This window comes from Littorina saxatilis, linkage group LG1 (assembly GCF_037325665.1).
Source record: "Littorina saxatilis isolate snail1 linkage group LG1, US_GU_Lsax_2.0, whole genome shotgun sequence".
Classification (NCBI taxonomy): Eukaryota; Metazoa; Mollusca; class Gastropoda; order Littorinimorpha; family Littorinidae; genus Littorina; species Littorina saxatilis.
In genome coordinates, this window is record NC_090245.1 from 38,614,061 (window position 1) to 38,634,060 (window position 20,000).

General features: G+C 39.5%; 1 protein-coding gene across 1 annotated transcript in view; it reads left to right on the forward strand.

Annotated features, from left to right (window-relative positions):
- The window catches only part of LOC138969046 (origin recognition complex subunit 6-like), a 591,738-nt gene that overhangs the window by 264,963 nt on the left and 306,775 nt on the right, over positions 1–20,000 (forward strand). The window lies entirely within an intron of this gene.

A 20,000-nucleotide genomic window follows, 5' to 3' on the forward strand; every position in this document is an offset into this window, starting at 1 on the left:
AAACGGCCCGTGAAAAGAAAACATGAAATCATCACCGCTCGCGTGCAGACGTACTGATTTATAAGCGACCCGGAGAAAGAAAATAACAAGTCGCGTAAGGCGAAAATACAACATTTAGTCAAGCTGTCGAACTCACAGAATGAAACCGAACGCAATGCAATTTTTCAGCAAGACCGTATATTCGTAGCATCGTCAGTCCACCGCTCGTGGCAAAGGAAGTGAAATTGACAAGAAGAGCGGGGTAGTAGTTGCGCTGAGAAGGATAGCACGCTTTTCTGTACCTCTCTTCGTTTTAATTTTCTGAGCGTGTTTTTAATCCAAACATATCATATCTATATGTTTTTGGAATCAGGAACCGACAAGGAATAAGATGAAAGTGTTTTTAAATTGATTTCGAAAATTTAATTTTGATCATAATTTTTATATTTTTAATTTTCAGAGCTTGTTTTTAATCCAAATATAACATATTTATATGTTTTTGGAAGGGAAAATGATGAAGAATAAGATGAACGTAAATTTTGATCGTTTTATAAAAAAAAATTTTTTATACAATTTTCAGATTTTTAAGCCACCAAGCTGAAATGCAATACTGAAGTCCGGCCTTCGTCGGAGATTGCTTGGCCAAAATCTCAATCAATTTGATTGAAAAATGAGGGTGTGACAGTGCCGCCTCAACTTTTACAAAAAGCCGGATATGACGTCATCAAAGGTATTTATCGAAAAAAAGAAAAAAACCGTCCGGGGATATCATTCCCAGGAACTCTCATGTAAAATTTCATAAAGATCGGTCCAGTAGTTTGGTCTGAATCGCTCTACACACACACACACACGCACAGACACAGACACAGACACACACACACACACACACACACACACAGACACACACAGACACACACACAGACACACACACAGACACACGCACATACACCATACCCTCGTTTCGATTCCCCCTCGATGTTAAAATATTTAGTCAAAACTTGACTAAATATAAAAAGAGATAAAAAGTTGAATGTGGACCCGGACAGAGCAGAAAGGTCGCGAGGAGAGATAATAAATTCATGTCAACAATGTTGAGATGAATTCAGGATCGTATTGCCGGAATCGCACACTAAGTCCCCGTGATTGTCTCCCCTCATCAAGACAGGTTGTGGGCGCCTCGCCTTCCACCCTAAATCCAATAAATCCCTTTCGGGTCCGTTTCCTGTTCAGCTGCAAAGACCACAGGCGTTTGGAGCTGACTGTCAACTCGTGGAACAAGTCAATCAATCAATCAATATGAGGCTTAGGCTTATATCGCGCGTATTCCGTGGGTACAGTTCTAAGCGCAGGGATTTATTTTTTTAATTTTTTTATTTTAATTTTATGCAATTTATATCGCGCACATATTCAAGGCGCAGGGATTTATTTATGCCGTGTAAGATGGAACTTTTTTTACACAATACATCACGCATTCACATCGGCCAGCAGATCGCAGCCATTTCGGCGCATATCCTTCTTTTCACGGCCTATTATTCCAAGTCACACGGGTATTTTGGTGGACATTTTTATCTATGCCTATACAATTTTGCCAGGAAAGACCCTTTCGTGGAACAAGTAACCTTACTCCTTCTGTATTCCAACGAGAAAGAACAGAGAAAGACAACACGAATTAAATTCACTGTGTAGCATAAATGCCATTGGTAATTATCCCAATGTGGGTAGCATTCGTGTACATACTCCTTGCACATGCAATATTTGATTAAAAACAAAAACAAACAACAAACAAACAAACAAAACAAAAAACGAGAAAAACATACACACAAGTCCAAATATTTTTACCAACAAACAATTGTACAGAAAGTTAGTATCAGACCTCTTAAACATAAACCTATCTGACGGTGGTATACGGGAGGCCGAGGGGACCCTATGTTGGGCAGGTTCCAAAGTTGAGTAAGTTATAAATATGATTCTTGGCATGTCATCAAAATTCTGTATTATAAAGTTTGTCCGGTAGATTTCTCTATTTTTCACACGTGTTTTAACACACTCTGAAAAAAATATCACAGGGCAAAATATTAGCAAAACATTGGTGAATTCGATTTTTTTTTTGGGGGGGGGGGGGGGGGGGCATTTGGTGTACATGTCATACATCTCTTTTATCTAAGAACATTCCCTGTCCACAGATTGCTAATCGCACTACACCATGCTTACTTTGGCCATTCTGAATCATAGTCATAGCAAGATAGGACAAAACCAGCTTTTATTATATAATCTTGTACCGCTTCTTCGTAAACTCCTAAGATAGAAATAACATCTCGTGCTGGTGGAGACTCTCCAGCAAAACAGGAAACGCAATGCATTGTGTAAATGTCTCCCCAATATCAGGCAGGAAATGTGCAGCTCAATTTTCGCCCACGCGTTCGCGCGAAATATCGTGATAATTCTTCTGCGCATGTGTAGCTTGTTTGGAGGAAGACACCGTTTCTCACTCAAAGAAAATAACATATAGTGAGACTGTTTTATGTCCAGAAACTTTCCATGTTATCGAATAACGCCCAAAGAAAGACGTGCAGCTGTTTCTCGTAAATAAGCATTTTGGAAATTGCTGTAAATTTTTTCTCCGTTACGACACGTCATACCACGCCAAGTTCAAGTCGATAAAGGAAATTGGGAGATGTACCTCCCTTGACTTATCCTCGGTGTGACTTTCCGCAGAAAAGCGAACAAATGATCATTTCCGACCGTCTTACTAGTTACAGTACGTCTTACGGAGTTGATAGCCGAACCAGGTCATAACCAAATTTAAGTAAAGACTTAAATTGTTGTAATGCGGTCATATTTCTCTGTAGATTAACATATTAGGCTAACTTAGCAGCAACATTCCAAGTGCTCTCATGTGGTTAGTTTTGACGCTATATTTGTTTGTTTGTATTTTTGTTTGTCGTTAAAAACTTGTAATTGAGTTTTGTGCTTCTGATAGGAACATCATAGAGGAGAGGTGATTAGGTTGAAAAATAAAATGTCCATTCATACGAAGAAGTATGATGTCTCAATCAAACATCAGTACGTGAAGATGAAACATTCTCAACATAAGGGTGGAGTTGTATATTCGGCAACTTAATTTTGAAGATCTGCGGTTCCAAACTATTGGTCTCGACGCTTGATAAACATGACACTGAGTCTTCATTCATTATCAGGCTGAGGTGTGTTTTTCTGTACTTTTTCCTGTATGAAATCTAAAAATTATCCCGTATGCCCAATTTGTTTCGACCGCATAGAAAGCAGGATGAAACCAGAATAAGCTTTCCTTAGTAGAGCGCAATGTGCGCCAATGCCGGAACATGCCTGAAATAGAGTCCCCTCTATTATCCGTGACTTGGATGGTTGTTGTTGTTGTTGTTGTTGTTGGTGGGGGTGGTGGTGGTGGTGGTGTTGAAGTTGTTATTAATGTTGTTGGTGTTGTTGTTGTTACTTTTGTTGTTGTTGATTTGATGGGGTCCATTGTTTACTGAGAAGGACACAGTGACCAAGGAAATATGTGGGCTAAGACGATCGGTAGAACGCACAATAAATTAGGGGGAAACAGACACGCTCACACACACACACACACACACACACACACACACACACACACACACACACACACGCACGCACACACACACACACAGGCACACACACACATAGGCACACACGCACACACACACACACACACACACACACACACACACACACACACACACACACACACAGATGAAGAAAGGGAAATGTGCGTCAGTATGTTTCTCTCCTTGACCCTTGTACTCAGAATGATTTTTTCATCTTAATTTCCTCTGCTCTCGATGTAATAATCCTAATGCCAAGAATGTACGTCCATATTGCAGGTAGGGGAAGGAGGACGGAGATGATTAGCTGCAGATTGTTTTTCACATCGTTGACTATCGTACTGAGATGAGATGAAATAATGTTTGGTGAGATGAGATGAGATGAGAAAGGATGTGTGTTTGAGAGAGAGACAGAGAGAGAGAGAAGTCTGAAGTCTGAAGTCTGAATGTTTTAATGAGTAGGTCTTGGGCCCTTTTCATGGAGATGAGCACATCTCAAGCACCAGCATACAAATGCACATAGTGAACAAAAACAAGAACATCCTACTAGTATCGCCCTGTTTCGTTTACGGATTATGGATTACGAATGGAAAGCGCCTTCATGACAAATGTAGAAAAACGTAGCAATAGCGGCTTACTAGTGTTTGAAAACAGCATGGTTAATTTAAACAATGATTGGATTCTAGTGTATTTTCGTGGAATATAATATTCTCTTAACTCAGCATATTTAGGGCATACTAAAACAAAGTGGACTTCATCTTCAACACTGCCACAACAAAATGGACAAGATAAATCAGCGGAGGTTGCATTTAAATTAAAGCGAAATCGATGCACTTTCAGAGGAGATACTCCCAATCTAAGTCTAATGAGAAGATTTCTAGCTTTAATATGTTTCAAATCACTTAAATAGTTGGATAATGTTAGGGTTGATTTGAAGGTTCTGTACAGAGAGAAACGTTCACTTCCTTGTACATTGTCCAGCCAGGTTTGCTTATAGGATGAAATAAGTTTCTTTAAATGCTGTTAGGAACGCCCTCTCATCGCCAACACCTTGGTTTTCCCATACTTCATCAAAACCGTACATGTACAGAGTGTGACAGATCGAGGAGGCCCATGTTTTCTTATTTTGTTCATGGAGATATTTCAGCATTTTATACGCCTTGCTCGGAAGGCGAGAGAGAGAGAGAGAGAGAGAGAGAGAGAGAGAGAGAGAGAGAGAGAGAGAGACAGAGACAGAGACAGAGACAGAGAGACAGAAAGAGACAGAGAGACAGAAAGAGAGAGAGAGAGACAGAGAGAGAGACAGACAGAGAGAGACAGAGAGAGAGAGCGAGACAGATAGAGAGAGAGAGGGAGAGAGAGAATGAGAGAGAGAGAGAGAGAGGGAGAGAGAGAGAATGAGAGAGAGTGAGAGAGAGACAGAGACAGAGAGACAGAAAGAAAGAGAGACAGACAGAGAGAAAGACAGAGAGAGATAGAGAGATAGAGAGAGAGAGCGAGAGAGAGAGAGAGAGGGAGAGAGAGAATGAGAGAGAGAGAGAGAGAGAGAGAGAGACAGAGAGACAGAGAGAGAGAGAGAGAGAGAGAGAGGGAGAGAGAGAGAGACCGCCACCATAAATTATACATTTTAACTGGTCACATTTAGATACGAATGTTATACACTAAAATATTACGCAAGTTGACAAAGAACATGTTAAACTAAAAGTCTGTCTTGAGGATCAAGGACGTATGTGCGTATGAATTCAATCTTCTTGCTCTAGCTTTGACACGAACGGCTACAATATTTCATCCATGAGTCTTGCAGGCTAAAAAAAGCGATACAAATTGCTCCCCTTTCCTGTTATTATGAGAGGGAAATCTCTTTAAACCTGACCTTATTATGGCCGGTTTTCCCCCCTCCTCTCTTCTTTCTTTCATCTCATGTATAATAGCGGGCAATTTCGCCTTCTCCTGTAGCGCGCCACCCCTTCATACATTTCTTCCAGTCTCTTCAGACGAGGTGGACACAATGTCGCGACGGTAATGGAAAGATTGCTTGCCCTGCCCACAAATTTCTTCGCCATTTTGCGCGGGCCAGTTTGCCTTTTAAGAATGGATGAGGGAAATCCACAACTGTGCGCTCTCGGGTGCACTTTCTCGGGTCAATACGCCGTTAATTTAATACAAGGGTGGGAACAAGTGGAGGGCCGATGGATTAGCAAATGGACCTTTTTTATTTTGAGGAGAAAGAGCGAGGAATTCAGAGTCAGGGGGGTGTTGACTAAAGCTGGACATTCACGAAAGCGAAGATAGCAGAGTGGACATCCTAATACTGAGTTGTTTCTTCATGCCACTGTCGTTTAGAATAATGGTTTGTTTAAGATTTCATGTTCCATATCAAAATTATGTTGGAATTTGTACAAGTCAATATTTAAATTACCATGGTTGTCAAGTATTCATTCATTCATAAAGGATTTTGGCCTATGGTACATTTTGGATTGCCAGTGTTTATCCATGAACCAGTTTAAGAGTATTGTAAAGCAGCTTCTGAAAGACCAGCTTTTGCAGCACAGGAATGAACAACTTGGTGCAAATAGTGTTTGTTGTAATTACCGTTTATTTAAACACGAATTTCTTTTGGAAAACATATTTGGTTTGCTTGCCATGGAAATATTGTTTACATTTAGAGCAAGTAATATCTAATTGCCAATTTCATTAAGGTCATTTTGTGAACAATTTAAGGGAAAATATAGTGTGTTGGCTTTGTAATCGTTGGGAAATAGGCGATGAATTTCATTATTTGTTTGATTGTTCAGATAAAAGAATTAAATATAAACAGAAGATTTTGTTGGAAAATGTATAATGTTACCACCCTAATGGATGGATGGTGCTTCTGTCCCACGAACTGGTGTCCATTAGGGAGTAGCTCTGTTGATCTGCTAGTAAAACCACCCTAATGTTATCAAGTATTATAATTTAATGAATAGTAAATTAGTAGGCGTACATTGAAACGATTGGTTCAGTTTGTTTCATTCATTTTAAGTTTGTTTCATTAATGTAGGATTAAAAGGTATTTTGCATGGATTTTGCATTACATTTTTAATTGGGATGGTTTGTGATTAGTATATCTGCATGCGTATTTAATATGGGATTCATTTTATTGCTGTGTGGTTTATCAGCCCCCTGTGGCCAAAACCTTATTATAACTTGTGAACTTTTGTTTGGGAAATTACAAATCACCGCTGCACCATTGTCAAAATTGCCAAGGTTGCTTGGTTTAGCGGCTCTCCGTTATTTGAAACAATTTTTTTTTCCTGAGAGTGAATAGTTTGAAGACACCGCTATAAGTACACTGAACACTGTTAGTGGACTGGGTGGCCGAGTGGTAACGCACTTGCGCTCGGAAGCGAGAGGTTGCGAGTTCGACCCTGTGTCAGGGCGTTAGCAATTTTCTCCCCCCTTTCCTAACCTAGGTGGTGGGTTCAAGTGCTAGTCTTTCGGATGAGACGAAAAACCGAGGTCCCTTCGTGTACACTACATTGGGGTGTGCACGTTAAAGATCCCACGATTGACAAAAGGGTCTTTCCTGGCAAAATTGTATAGGCATAGATAAAAATGTCCACCAAAATACCCGTGTGACTTGGAATAATAGGCCGTGAAAAGTAGGATATGCGCCGAAATGGCTGCGATCTGCTGGCCGATGTGAATGCGTGATGTATTGTGTAAAAAAAATTCCATCTCACACGGCATAAATAAATCCCTGCGCCTTGAATATGTGCGCGATATAAATTGCATAAAATAAAAATTAAAAAATTAAAAAAATAAATCCCTGCGCTTAGAACTGTACCCACGGAATACGCGCGATATAAGCCTCATATTGATTGATTGATTGATTGTTAGCACAAAACTATTTTAGAATTCTACTACATGGGGGACGGTGGTGTCCTGATCCTGTTTAGGGTCAGCCTTTTTACAATTTTGGGTTTTAATTTGCTTCCGATCTACAACAAAAAAACAAATAACGAAACGGTCGAGAAATGATCAATTACACCCCTCCTGCTGGTTGAAAAGTATTGTCTAATCCGTAAGTTTGAAGAGATTCTCCCTACTTCATCAAAACCTTTCATGACAATTTTTCTATATATAATTTAGTTTGAAACAGACATGTGTCAAGGGGAAAGCGAGGAAGAAAAAGAAAGATGTGTGTGTGTGTGTGTGTGTGTGTGTGTGTGTGTGTGTGTGTTTGTGTGTGCCTATCTCACTCTGTCTGTCTGTCTGTCTGTCTGTCTTGTCTGTCTGTCTGTATCTCTTGTCTGTCTGTCTGTCTGTCTGTCTCTCTCTCTCTATCTCCGTCTCTGTCTGTTTGTTTGTCTGTCTGTCTGTCTGTCTGTCTTGTCTGTCTGTCTGTCAGTCTGTCTCTCTCTCTCTCTCTCTCTCTCTCTCTCTCTCTCTCTCTCTCTCTCTCTCTCTCGCTCTCTCTCTCTCCGGGAAATAGGCGATGAATTTCATTATTTGTTTGATTGTTCAGATAAAAGAATTAGATATAAACGGAAGATTTTGTTGGAAAATGTATAATGCTACCACCCTAATGTTATCAAGTATTATAATTTAATGAATAGTAAATTAGTAGGCACTGTCGCCGACCCCGCCCACCCAGCCACCCACGCCGTCATCTGTGCGCGCGCGTGTGGGCGTTCTTAGATAGACACGATCATTCGTTGTTGTTTTTTTGCGTGTGTTTCAGGAATTTGTTGAAGATTATGTTGTTTGTTTTATTTTGCCACACCAGAACTGGCATTTTTGCTGTGGAGATTATAAACAAACAAGGAAAACAATTTCTTCTTCCGAGATTTTCTCCTCATAGCCTCAAGCCTGCTCTGAGCACTCCAGGATTTGAACGATCGTTTTCTGTCTGTTGTAAGAAGCTGTGTGAAACATTGTATGAAGTCTGTTCTATCCCCAGCTGCCTCCTGTCGAATGAAATGTGTGTAAGTAGTAGCCCAATGATTAAAAATACACGCCACACACAGTGGTGGGCGAATCTGAAATGTTGAAATGTTTCTGTTTTTGTTTGGGATGGTGTGTGTGTGTGTGTGTGTGGGTGTGTGTCTGTGTATGTGTGTGTGTGTGTGTGTGTGTGTATGTTTGTGTGTTTGTGTGTGTGTGTGTGTGTGTGCACGTGTGTGTATGTGTGCGTGCGTGCGTGCGTAGGTGCGTGCTTGTTTGTGTGTGTGTGTGTGTGTGTTTGTGTGTGTGTGTGCGTGTGTGTGTGTGTGTGTGTGTGTGTGTGTGTTGCATGCGTGTGTGTTTCAAGACAAGTTAACTTAACATACGGTGTGTGTGTGTGTGTGTGTGCGTGTGTGGGTGTGGGTGTGGGTGCATGTGCATGCGTGTGTGTTTGAAGACAAGTTAACTTAACATACGGAAACTTATATCAGGGGTTTGCATCATTTGAAGAAGGGATGGGGATGGGTGTAAGAGGGCGTTTCATGAAAAATAAGGAAAGGAAACAGGACCAGCACGTCACCAGTTCGCTGTGTGTCGAAGTCGAATACCTTCGCCTGCACCGATTGGGAACGAGGACGTCGGTGCGATCTAAGGATAGATTACGCAGTAAAACACATCGCTTCAAAAAAGGTTTACAGATAATCATCGGGCGAAGCTCAAAATGTAGTAGGATCATGTCAATAAGAATTTTGCCCACAGAACGGTTTCTATTTTTGAGAAAAATTGTGGATACGTCATTGTGTACATTTTGCGGTAGCCGGAAATGAAGAAACCCTTTTGGGAGTGTGATAAAGTGCGGACTTTTTGGATAGAATTTGTAAATTGGTTAAAGGCGAACTGCACCCATTGTGACAATTTAAAACTGTCTAAAGAACTGGTTCTTCTTGGAGTTGCGAACAATGTAGTCACCAATAAAGCTTTTGATGTGTTAGTAATCTGTGCCAAACACCACGTATATATTTCCAAAATGAATAAAAATACCCCTCATTTTCAGACATTTAGTAGAAATTTTAAGCAAAGATTTATTTGTGAAAAGTATAACGCAGTTGTGAATAATACAGCAGATACATTTTAAAAGGATTGGCGCCTGTATATGCATGTTTTGATATAACCCTTAGGTTTTTTCTTTCTTAAATCCTGTTGATACTGCGACCACCAAGCCCTGAACATCCCCCGCTCCATGTATGTTGTAATTGTTCAAGTGTTTTTCTGTTGTATGGTTCTGTCTCTTTGTTTAGGTGATGTCCTGTAATGTATAGCATATACATGTAAAAAAAAAAAATTTAAAAATTTAAAAAAAACTTCACAAACAGAGAATTAAAAAAAAAAGAAAAAAAAAGGAAAAGCTTATACTGCAGTGACGGGTTTTGTGGTCTCAGGGCAGAGATGAAACAAAATTCAATAATTGTTACTTTACAAAGCTTTTCGATTTATTTTGTTCAAAGATCTTTTTTAAAAAATAAATTCAGAAAAGTTTATCACAAAAAAAACAAAAACAAAAAGAACTTGGGTCAAGAAATAGGCTGCGTTTAAGATTAACAAGGGAAAATATTTGTTCTGATTTTTGTGTGCAATCAGATTCCTTTCATTTTAGATACAACGACTTTTGATTTTTTAGTTCCTTCTGCGCAGCATGTTGTGAAGAATTTCTGAAGCTTCTAATCAGGATCAGTTTTCTTTCACCAAGGTCAGCTTGCGGTTCCTGTGACAACCAGCTCGAGAAAAAACACACGAAAAAAACGAAGAAAAAAAAAGAGGCTTAGACAGAGAATGTATGCTCGTGAGAAACGGGATCAGAGTCGTTAAAGACACTTTCTTCCCCGTGTCAACTATTTTATAATTCAGCATAAATCGGCCGAGGCTGTTACATGGGGCCAGGGCACCTTTATGGCTTGGACACATACCCCAAACCTACAACATGGCTGCTTTCTGTGTAGAGTGGGGTGGGTTTTTTTTCTGAATTAATTTTGTAACTGCATAAATCTGTCCAGGGGTTACAGGTGGGTTTTTTTCTGAATTAATTTTGTAACTGCATAAATCTGTCCAGGGGTTACATGGGGTCAGTAGGGGCATCTTTCCACTTCAACTGGTCGAGTTCTGCCGTTTCCAAAGTGTAAAGCAGCCCTTGGCATCCCCTTGTGGCGTGGAAATAGCTCAGTCGGTAGCGGTGCTGGCTTGAAACCGGTTTTCGCTATCGGCGTTGGTTCGATCCCCACGTTCAGCGAGAGATTTATTTCCAAGAGTCAACTTTGTGCAGACTCTCTTCGGTATCCCGTCACCCCCGTGTGCACGCATGCGCACGATAAAGATCCCAAGTTCACAGCAACATTCTCAGGGCTTGGAAGCATGAATAAGGACATATAAGAAAACGACAAAAAAGTTGGGTGTGCGCTTTCCCTGGTGAGAAATTAAAGCAGCCCGGATTTTTAATAGGTTCAGCACACAGGGCGATATGATACCAATGACTATACCAATACCTTATTCCAACCGTGAGAAAGGTTCAGCAGCTTTGCCAAAGAATTGGCGACTTGAAAGAAGTTTCGGCGTTCTGCCGAATGTTGACGCCATACAACATCCCTAGGCCCTGGTGTGTGTGTGTGTGTCTGTGTGCGCGTGTGTACGTGCGCGCGCTTGTGTCTTCATGAATATTCAAGAGCCCGGAATTAACCCAACCGAAAGAAACCCATCACCCCGATGAATTTAAATTCGTTGAAAAGTCGAAACGTCATTGCCTGTATAAGCAAAACCTGGCATCTGCCAAGACCCAAGTTTCTCAGGTTGGCAGAAAAAGGAGACGCAAAAAAAAAAAAAAAAGCAAAAAAAAAAAAAAGAAGAAGAAAAAAAGGTTAACCTTTTTGCAAGGAATTGTGAAACGAAGCGTCTAGATGATTGAATCACAGGTCGATTAGCCCCTAATGGAATCTTGAGGATTCGATTGGCCAAGCTGCATCAATTTGCATACTCCAAAACCTCCATCCAGTTCTCCCGTGCTAAAGAAAAACACCCACCGACGAAGAGTTAAAAGGGGCGAACCCCATTGGTAGTTCATGAGATTTCAGAAAACAAAACTAAACAGAAGAAAGCAAAATGTAACAAAACAAACAAACAAACACACAAACAAGTAAGCATACGAACAAACAAACAAACAAAAACACACAAATAACAAGAACAAAACCAAGTAATTAATCAAAACAAAAAAAGAAACAAGTTGTTTACCAGTTTCAAAAAATTCTGGCCTATTCTGTGTTGTTTTCTGAACTTGATATTCTATAAATTAACCTTTGTTATTTTTGAGTCATTACATTACTTTCATAAGTTTTAATTAAAACAGCTGTTTTTAGAAGTGTCTTACGTTGTCATTTTGAAGGCTGTAAATCAACTGAACAAGCAAACTAACATAGAACAAAAGTCTCACTGATTTGCTGAAACATATGAATAGGTAAATATATTAAATATGAATAAGAAAAATAAAACAATAAAAAATATGAGAAATAAAAATAATTGTCAGTAAGTACTGGTGTCACATGACTGATGTGAACCCGTTGATTGGCTAATGGCGATGCGCTAAAACTGTTAGTGCACTCTTGGAGTGCGCTAACTTTTCCACAGAGCGTATTCTTCTGCCCTTTGCCTAAGCGAGACTGTGCTCTCATCCTCAGAATTAATTAATGACATGTAGCTTATATTATCCACAATACCAAATGACCATAAATTCCCTGCTTCTCAATTAAAGCAGAAGTGGGTTTTTTTCTGACAGATTGCATGTGCCTGTGCCACAGTGCCACTGATCTAAAAATAGAAGCCGCTGTATTTCATCTCATTCTAACCGACTAGCATAGATTCTTCTCATATGCCGTGTTAGTGGCATGTAGCTTATCATCCACATTACCAAATGATGAGTTAGTATACAATTCCCAGCGGCTAACAGAAAACAAAAGTGTCATTCCGATAACGTAACAGCTACTGAGCTAGACCAGCATTTGGAAGACTGACTCGATCGGCTCTGTCATACGTAGCAGACTACACTGAAATACGACTGCGTCAGTTCAGTAAATGAATGGTTTCCGAATTATTATTTCAATGCAAGAACAATCATAATCGAAAACGTGTAGGGTTCAGAACGTTCTTACCATATAAGACTTATTACCAGGCTGCCTCATGCGTGCAGACTCAGTGCAGACTGCAGTGGTTCAATTGCCATAGCCTAGCAGACGACATAAACCCCGCTCTGCAAATTAACATGTTGGGAAAATGTGAACGAAAAAACGATGGGGATATAATACGTGTAGGGTTCAGAGCATTCTTACCGTTCATATTTAGTATCAGACTCCCCGATGAGTGAAGATACAACACGGGAAATATGCCACATTTATTTTGAAAATGTGCTAACCGTCGAGTCCTTCGGGGGGTAGTCAATTCAAGGGGAGTCACTCTGCACAGTCAATCCGTCGAAGCTCGACTGGAGGTTTCGAATCGCAAATAACGAAGAGCACAGTCCTTTCTCCGAGTTCAAATGAGGTCTCTCTGAAAGATCATCACTGTTCACCTTAACGCTACACTGGAATTTACCAACAGAAATTAAAATGCGTTTGACGAAAGCACGACACACTTGAGACACCCCACACAAAAGTAGATCTTACTGTACACGACCTGACCACACAGTTATGCCTAATCAAATGCGCGTAGCCAAATGTGCATTTGGAATCTTCTTTTTTTCTATGGCGGTACTGACAATATCGTTATTGAAACAATCCCAGTGCACTAAGGGATTTATAGAGCAAATCAAGAAAATTCATTATTGAACGAAGCGCATAGCGCTGAGTTCAATAATTATTTTCGAGATTTGCTCTATAAATCCCTTAGTGCACTGGGATGTCTCAATAACTTAAAATATATAAACAAATAAATGAAATAAATAAATGAAATAATAAATAAATGAATAAATTAAGTCATAAATAGATAAATAAATTAAACTTCAAAAATGTTTGTTACACAACACAAGATTTTGATTGTGAACGCAGCCAGAACACGCACACGTGCATACCTAGAAATAGTATTTATCCGAGGTGAAAGACTCTATTATGAAAAGTGCTTTGTTTAAATCAAATGTCTAAACAAGTCGCGTAAGGCGAAAATACAACATTTAGTCAAGTAGCTGTCGAACTCACAGAACGAAACTGAACGCAATGCAACGCAGCAAGACCGTATACTCGTAGCATCGTCAGTCCACCGCGCACGGCAAAGGCAGTGAAATTGACAAGATGAGCGGAGTAGTACTTGCGCTGAGAAGGATAGCACGCTTTTCTGTACCTCTCTTCGTTTTAACTTTCTGAGCGTGTTTTTAATCCAAACATATCATATCTATATGTTTTTGGAATCAGGAACCGACAAGGAATAAGATGAAGGTGTTTTTAAATTGATTTGGACAATTTAATTTTGATAATAATTTTTATATTTTTAATTTTCAGAGCTTGTTTTTAATCCAAATATAATATATTTATATATTTTTGGAATCAGAAAATAATAAAGAATAAGATGTACGTAAATTTGGATCGTTTTATAAAAAAAATATTTATTTTACAATTTTCAGATTTTTAATGACCAAACTCACTCATTAGTTTTTAAGCCACCAAGCTGAAATGCAATACCAAACCCCGGCCTTTGTCGAAAATTACTTGACCAAAATTTCAACCAATTTGGTTGAAAAATGAGAGCGTGACAGTGCCGCCTCAACTTTCGTGAAAAGCCGGATATGACGTCATCAAAGACATTTATTGAAAAATTGAAAAAAACGTATGGGGATTTCATACCCAGGAACTCTCATGTCAAATTTCATAAAGATCGGTCCAGTAGTTTAGTCTGAATCGCTCTACACACACACACAGACAGACAGACAGACAGACACACACACACACACACACACACACATACACCACGACCCTCGTCTCGATTCCCCCCTCTACGTTAAAATATTTAGTCAAATCTTGACTAAATATAATAAAAGGGGGTGGGTGGGTAGTCTTTCTTGCGAATGCTTTTTACGAATCGGAAGCATGTGGGGAATCCACTTTACTTTAATGTAGACGCACACGGCACGATTTGTTCGAAAACACACTACAAGTATGGTCATTATTTCAAATCAAAATGAGCGAATGCGCTTGAGTGCGCTGCCTCTCTCGGGTGTTTGAAACGAAAAAAATCGCGCAAAGACGAGACCGCCATCTATGACGCAGCCCCCTAGTAACGTTCATCATATACACAACCAAGGGAAGTTACTCAGTAGAAATAACCAAATTAACCAATACAAAGAGTGCTCTTTCTTTTCATATTTAATTACGTGTTTCAAACACTTCCTGTTGCAAAGTGAAGGCAGTCCTCCTGCGCTGTACTTTTTGGTGCAACGCAGAGTCTTACGGTTCAATTTTGTAAGCAATCTAAGAGCCTTTTTCATTAGGTAGTATCCCTTTATTGATAAAGATATGTTCCAGATCTGCCCAGGCTTTTACACGGATTAAGATCGTCATTTTCCTTGGACATATTTTGATAAATTTGTATCGCATTCTTATCAATTTTATCAACGCAACTTTGAACTTTTACAGTCCCTCTCCCGCCAAGCTCCCGGCCTCACTTCCACCCACCCAACTTTTTTTCTAGCACATAACCACGTCATGTCCCAAATAGACACTGGGTCTGGGGACAGAAAAAAACAAGTTAACAAAGCAAAGCATAGCATAGGCATATTTCAAATAATGTACAGCATGACTGTTTTCTCCGCAGAGTCAGTGAATTTGTGTTTTTTAGCTGACTGCAAGTCGTTACTGACATCTATGTTTATCGGGGGGGGGGGGGGGGGGGGGGGGATCCCATTCCTCAAAGAAGGCAGTCAGACTCTTGAACTTGATAAAAAAAAATTTTTTATTTACAATTTTCAGATTTTTAATGACCAAACTCACTCATTAGTTTTTAAGCCACCAAGCTGAAATGCAATACCAAACCCCGGCCTTCGTCGAAAATTACTTGACCAAAATTTCAACCAATTTGGTTGAAAAATGAGAGCGTGACAGTGCCGCCTCAACTTTCACGAAAAGCCGGATATGACGTCATCAAAGACATTTATTGAAAAAATGAAAAAAAACGTATGGGGATTTCATACCCAGGAACTCTCATGTCAAATTTCATAAAGATCGGTCCAGTAGTTTAGTCTGAATCGCTCTACACACACAGACAGACAGACAGACACACACACACACACATACACCACGACCCTCGTCTCGATTCCCCCCTCTACGTTAAAATATTTAGTCAAAACTTGACTAAATATAATAAAAGGGGGTGGGTGGGTAGTCTTTCTTGCGAATGCTTTTTACGAATCGGAAGAATGTGGGGAATCCACTTTACTTTAATGTAGACGCACACGGCACGATTTGTTCGAAAACACACTACAAGTATGGTCATTATTTCAAATCAAAATGAGCGAATGCGCTTGAGTGCGCTGCCTCTCTCGGGTGTTTGAAACGAAAAAAATCGCGCAAAGACGAGACCGCCATCTATGACGCAGCCCCCTAGTAACGTTCATCACATACACAACCAAGGGAAGTTACTCAGTAGAAATAACCAAATTAACCAATACAAAGAGTGCTCTTTCTTTTCATATTTAATTACGTGTTTCAAACACTTCCTGTTGCAAAATGAAGGCAGTCCTCCTGCGCTGTACTTTTTGGTGCAACGCAGAGTCTTACGGTTCAATTTTGTAAGCAATCTAAGAGCCTTTTTCATTAGGTAGTATCCCTTTATTGATAAAGATATGTTCCAGATCTGCCCAGGCTTTTACACGGATTAAGATCGTCATTTTCCTTGGACATATTTTGATAAATTTGTATCGCATTCTTATCAATTTTATTAACCCAACTTTGAACTTTTACAGTCCCTCTCCCGCCAAGCTCCCGGCCTCACTTCCACCCACCCAACTTTTTTCTAGCATATAACCACGTCATGTCCCAAATAGACACTGGGTCTGGGGACAGAAAAAAAAGCAAAGCATAGCATAGGCATATTTCAAATAATGTACAGCATGACTGTTTTCTCCGCAGAGTCAGTGAATTTGTGTTTTTTTTAGCTGACTGCAAGTCGTTACTGACATCTATGTTTATCGGGGGGGGGGGGGGGGGGGGGAATCCCATTCCTCAAAGAAGGCAGTCAGACTCTTGAACTTGTCTGTGATCGACTTAAGATCATATTTCCACACAAATGATACTATTTGTTTTAAATGAGAATGAAAGTTGTTTGTTCATGTCAATGCTTGTTATTCTCTCAGGTGCCAGGAGTTTGGTTCCCAATAACTCTCACTTACTCTATTACACATGTCGTATGCATTTAGAGCGCTAACTTCCCTTTGTTCATCAGATCATCTTTTCACACATTTTGACCATGAAACAGAACAGAACACTTTTAAACGATCTTTTTTTTAACGTAGATTTTGAAATGATTTTAATGCCTGCTGATGAGATTTACATTTAGTAACCATGCATAAGCTCCATTTTTGTAAAGAGCTAATTTAAAATCTTAAGTTAAAGGCATACTAACGCACTCCCGTGTTTACAAAGTGTAGTTTGCCCACAATCGATGTCAAACGCACCATAAGACCATATAATGACGATACGTCACCATGCGCGGACCATAATACATGCATTACAGCTTGTTCTAGCCTCTGAAAAAGTGAGGATGTCAACAAAGCCGCGGTGTTCTCTCCCTTGCATCAACGTTACATGTGTTGCCAAATCTATAAATAGGACGATCCAGATCAAAATGAAAATTCAAATATCTCAACATTTAAGGGGTCCTAGACCACAATATTTTGCAGGGAACTTAATTTAGTCTGTCTCCAGCTGTTGGTAAAGCAATTAGCGTGTATAGTCATCGAGTACATATGGCTTTAAGGGAGAATAGTGTGCGCATTTTGTGGGAAGGTAGAATGAATGTCATTATTTGTAAGTCGATGTCTAAATTTATGTGTTCATACTTTCTGCTGCCTTTTTTAAAAAACTGGTTTCAAAATCCTAAAATAAAACCTTGCTAAGTCTTCAATTGTTCTGGTGATAATGAGAACTATCATCAAAACGAAGAGATCTGCAGGTGATTGTGTTTGTCACAGCTCTGTTGTTGTTGAGTTTCAACATTTAATGAATACCAAATCAGAACGGGTACTATAGAAACATCGTATTTAGTTCGGTATTTACCAGCTATTTTTGTTTGTGAAGACAATGACTGATTTAACGTGTTGATAAATAATGCTGTGTCTATTTTCAGTTTTGCTTAAAAGCTCTCTGGATTAATCCTTTATTATAAATGCTCATCAAATCAGTGACGTACATTCGCTCTGGTAATGGGGATTTCTGGACTATCCCAGTCCATCACAACAGGATTTAAACATGTATACGAAATATAACAAGTACAAAATAACTCCGTTCAAGAGTGTTGACCGATTTTTATGACACACCTTGTCAAGATTTACGTCATGTATGACGTCATCGCAATTAGTGCAATTATGACACATTAATCAACAAGGTAACCGGACGTCAGGTAATTATGAACAATATGTTCAATTGACTTTCTGTGATGTGAAAAGGTGTGGAATTCACGTGAAAGTCATAAATCAATATAGGCTAATTTGCAGTTGAAAAGCGAAGTCACTGAAAAAGTGCTTATTAACGTTACTAACAGATTTTTGCACCCAAATTCCATGAAATGCAAGAAGAAGAAAAACTGCCAAAGAAGTTTGCCTCTTTTCTATGAATCGATGCTTTACTTGTTACATATTATGCTAAAATGGAGACAATCACCATAGGTCGAAAAACTAAGGGTGGGACGCTCATGGCCTAACTAGTGCACAAAGAACTGCTCTGTAGATTTGACTGAAGATAAATGGATTTTTTGTTGCAAACTTATGGTTCTATAAACACCCCAGCTATCCTTTTGCGTAGCTAAATTTGTAAAAAGTTGCCAAGTATCTTTCAGTGTTGTCAAATAAATTTTCTTACAAAAACGCTCGATCGAGTCACTTTCGCAGTTCTGAATATTATATGAGGCATCAGATGGACAGGAAGAAATTGCTATTCACAACACAATACAGATGTAAATAATTTGATGTAAAGAATAATCCTATAAAGTTTGAATCAAATCCGATGAATAGTTTCAGAGATATGATATTTCAATTTTTTTCCTTCAAGACATACCTGTGACCTTGAAAAAGGTCAAAGGTCACCAAAGCAGACGTCAAAGTGTAGAGGTCACTGGGAGTCACGTTCACATAAAATTTGAGCCCGGTCACTTTTATAGTTTCCGAGAAAAGCCCAACGTTAAGTTGTGTGTTGCCGAACAGAAAAGGCTAGTTATCTCCCTTGTTTTTCTGATAACGTTCGTAAAAGGCTACAGATGTAAATACTTTGATGTAAAGAATAATCCTACAAAGTTTCAATCACATCCGATGAACTTTGTCAAAGATATAAAATGTCTAATTTTTCCTTTGACGCTGACCTGTGACCTTGAAAAAGGTCAAAGGTCAACGAAACCATCGTTAAAGTGTAGAGGTCATGGGAGGTCACGACTAAACAAAATATGAGCCGGATCGCTTTGATAGTTTCCGAGAAAAGTCCAACGTTAAGGTGGTGTCTACGGACGGCCGGCCGGCCGGACGGCCGGCCGGACAGACTAACACTGACCGATTACATAGAGTCACTTTTTCTCAAGTGACTCAAAAATGGTACCCTAATTTAGGGGTATATTTCTCACACGGTATAACAATTGTACTGTTAAAGGCACAGTAAGCCGCCCGTAAACCATCACATATACAGTCAGGTTTTTACACACAGTACAGACACCATTTCGTTTAAACACTCACCGCTTGAGAACATCCTAGGTGCCCTTCGTAAAGAGCGAGCAATTTTCGAACAATTTATTTTCGTGGACCCTCTGATCAGCAAATCAGGCGCCTCGTGTTGGCGCTAAAACTAACTTTTAAAAATCTAGATAATAATTGACAGCTTGTTACACAAACATTCTTAAATCATAAAAGAATTCTTTTTTCATCAAGACAAGATCAGTACAATTCGAAGTTTTGAAAGTTTGAAAAAAGAAAAGCCCGGAAACGTGTCAAGCAAACCGTCTTTCTCGTAGCTGACGACGGTTGTGCCTAGCGCCCGTTCCTCTGAACAGTCAACTGCCACCGCTCTAGTTCGTGTGAATTGCAGCCGTTTGTTGCGTTTAGATTCAGAGGTACGCAATAACGTGCTATTGCAGATAAGCTTACAGCGAGTCGCATTGAAATCACAAACTGACGACTACATTGTGAAAAAAAGGAAACTGGATCACACGGGTTCGCGATGGCTCAGGGGTAAGATAAACCACGCAAAATAAATTCTTTGAAAATTGCTCGCT